Source organism: Arachis ipaensis, chromosome B06 (assembly GCF_000816755.2).
Source record: "Arachis ipaensis cultivar K30076 chromosome B06, Araip1.1, whole genome shotgun sequence".
NCBI classification, from domain to species: Eukaryota; Viridiplantae; Streptophyta; class Magnoliopsida; order Fabales; family Fabaceae; genus Arachis; species Arachis ipaensis.
The window spans coordinates 134,804,480-134,808,261 of record NC_029790.2 but is presented as its reverse complement, the minus strand read 5'-3'; positions in this window follow the sequence as shown (position 1 = coordinate 134,808,261).

Below are 3,782 nucleotides of genomic sequence, written 5' to 3'. Positions count from 1 at the left end.
AACTTCTCATTATTAAATATAATACTAAATCTTATTTTTTTTTAGTCTGAGCCTGAATCTTTACAAATAAATACTACCTAAGTACATATAAAAGTTATTCTCATGAGATAATAGCCCTAACTAACCCTAATAAAGTGCGTGCCTATAATATGTTACTATTTAATTTCGCTATTATATAAAATTATCAACAAAAAAAAAACTTTAGTCATTAAGGTTGAGTTTGTTTTTGAGAATGGACAAGATAATAAGATACTGACACAAAATTTTATGTTTTTGTATTTGTTTAGTGATTAATTAGAATAAATTATGAAAATTTAATTTATTCTCATTTTTTCATTCAAAAAATTTGAGACGAAAAATATAATAATAAAAAATATAATTATAAAAAATTAACAAAAATAATAAAAAAAAGTTATATCTCTTGTTAGTGTCTTTGTATTTTTGCTATCAGGATGGACACAAAATACACTAATTCAGTGTCTCTGTCTTTCTAGATATATTATTTCTGTCTATATTTTTTCAGTCAAACATAATTTTGTGTCTCTATATTCCTGTTTCAGTATATATTTCTCTAAACAAACGCAGCCTAAAGAATATGGCACATGATTGAGATCGATAAAAAGGAGGATAAAATTAAAGTTCTTAATAGCCAACTAATACAAACCATGATTTTCCAACTAACACATCACGAGCGAGCTCTTTGAGTAGTAAGTAAATAAAATATCAATATGTTCATATATAGAGTAGCTAGCTAGTGATGGATTAACAACCTTAAGTAGTTGTTATCTGCGTTTATATATCTTCTAATTAACTTATATTGACTAGTTACGTATCCACAAATTGCTACACATAACAAAAACAATTATATGTTATTTAATTCTCATTAACTTCTAATTTAATTTTCCCCAACATTATTAACCGATTTAAGCATGATGTCTAGTTAAGCTTCATCACATCACTTTTTCCATATTCCCATAGAATTTTGTCTGCTGCTTAAAACATATATATCATAATATGCTAGATTTACCAAAGGCAACTCTTTCAATTCATTGTGTAAATTAAATAATTTAGCAAAGACGAAGTGTAATTCAATTCCTCAAACAAACTAACACAGTTTTTGCAAAATAATAATGGCCACATTTAAAATTCTTTTCCTATTATCTATACATACACTATTAGTCTTCGCTGGTATTTTATTTTAGATTTAATTTTGTTAATCTTTATTTTGTCTAATCAGTATTTCAATTGGTCATTTTAATACTTTACAGAATACATTAATAATAGATACTAAAAACATATATTTTTTAATTTTACTATATCAAAATAAAAGAACTACTTCATTAAAAAACAAATATTTCATATGGACAAAAACTATTTAAGAAATTCATGTAAGTAATCAAATGATGACATTATTTAGGTAGCGTTTGTTTTGAGGTACTGAGACAGAGATTGAGAGACTGAGACTCAGTATTATGTTTGTTGGTTCAGAGATTGGTACTAAAATTTCTGTCTCTGTCATCAAAATTTCAGTATTTCAGTACCTCCAAAAGTAAGGACACAGGGGACTAAAATTTTTAGAAATGAAGACTGAAACTTTAATAACATTTTATACCTAAAATACCTTCATTTCAATTAATTAATTCTAATTTTATCCTTTGTACAAATTAAATTAGAATTTCATTCTTGTTTCAATTTTTGTCTCTCACTTTGCACCAAACAGAATACTGAAATTTATTTCAATCTCTGTCGCTTAATCTCTGTCTCTCAGTCTCAATCTTTCCGTCTCTGTCTCTTTACCAAATGCTACCTACTATTCATATCACAAAAAATTTAGAGACTAAATAAATATCATATTTTAAGGAACAAATAAATAGTATTTTTTTTACTAAATACATTATTTATAGTGATAGACTAAACACCCCAAAAGCAATAATTATAGTAAAAGCAATTATATTCTTTCATCAACTTCTAATATAATTTTCCCCAAAATTTTTAACCGATTTAAGCATAATATCTAGTTAAGCATCACTTCTTCACTTTTGAAAATTTCTCTATAACTTGGTCTTGTGAAAGCATATCAACAAAGGAAGAAACTAATTAATAAAGAGAAAATAATTAGTAGTGACCTGATTGGACTAAGAGACTAAAGACTAAAGAGTACTAAAGAGGTTGAGAACATTGTAAGTAAAGGAAGGATATAAAATCATAAAGGAAAGAAGAAAAGTCATAACATATGCTAAATTGTTGGTTAAGATCAGATCATAAGTCCACTGTATATGCATAATATATATATAATGTGTTACTAACTTTTTTGTGTGTGATTAGTTAAAAGTTAAAACCTAACTAACCCTTAAAACTATGTAAATTACACGCTTTGTCATAAGGAGTTCCGATCCAAAAGTATAATCACTTAACAAACACTTCAAGGAATAATTTTTGAGCTTTCAAAAGTAACTTTTCATTAACCTAATTAAATATAATTTGTTGTGAACTTAATTGAACATGGTACTTTGAAATGGGTCATAAGGATGGGGCTTAGAGAAATTATGAAGGTCCCATTGATGATGAGATCGAAGGTACAAGTTGGGTCGGAAAGAGATAAAGAACTAGTTCCCCACAGCTGTTATATATCTTTAGAAGATTAAAGTCACCAAGACTTGCAAGATATGTATTAATAATATTATGAGAAAAGGACAAATAGGTCCTAACCTTTTGTCCCGCGAACATTTTTGTCCCTGACCATTGAAAAATATTTTTAAGTCTCTGATATTCATAAAACTTGGACGGATCAGTCCCTCCGTCCAAATGCCTCCGTCAGAGACTGATCCGTCCAAATGCCTCCGTCAGGGACTTAAAAGTATTTTTCATGGTCGGGGACGAAAATGTCTGCGGGACAAAAGGTCAAGGACCTATTTGTCATTTTCTCTAATATTATTTATTTATAAAAATGTTATTCGTATAATAAAATCCGTCACTAAAATCAGCCATCAATATATTTGTGTATAAATATATGTGTAATTTAATTTATTTTTAACGTGAATTTATATTTCGACATATGTTTTATACTGATGACTGATTTTGGTGGCTGATTTTGATGTACACGTAGTATAGTCTATTTATTTATTATTATTTAGAGAGTACAAAGAAAAGTAAATGAAGAAAAAAGGAATAGGACATACACTTGGTGAGATGTGGATTGATGGGCCTCTTTCCTTCCAATAGTGGCTATTATTCTGGTTGATTGAATTTTGGCTCATGACTTTTGTTTTTTGGTTTGGGGGGTGGGTTCATCAAACTATATGGAATGTCAATAATTTTGGCTTAAACAACAAGATAATATTACAAGAAACTATTAATGAGAAATGTTAGTTGTTCTAAAACTTTCAATTTTTGGCTTTTTTAGAATTTATTATTATTTAATTAATTTAAATATCCACCTTTACGTATTAATTGGTCAAAAAATCAAGAAAATTAATTGCTTTTTGATTTTTCTCTCTCTAAAAATTAAATAAAAGATAATATTTAAAAGATATCTGTTGTATAGTTATTTAATTAGTTCCTATTATTAGTTAGTTATATAGGTGAGATTTTTTAATTATAGATAGTTAGTTCTATAATAATATGGAGAAAAAATTGAAGGATGAGCAGAATTTAATCAATTTATTATTTTTGGTTAGTATTTTTAGTTATTAGTCAAATTTAAATAATAAACAACAGTTGTCAATAGGTTATTATAAATTTTCACATTTAATTTTTATATAATAATTTAATAATTTGATTTT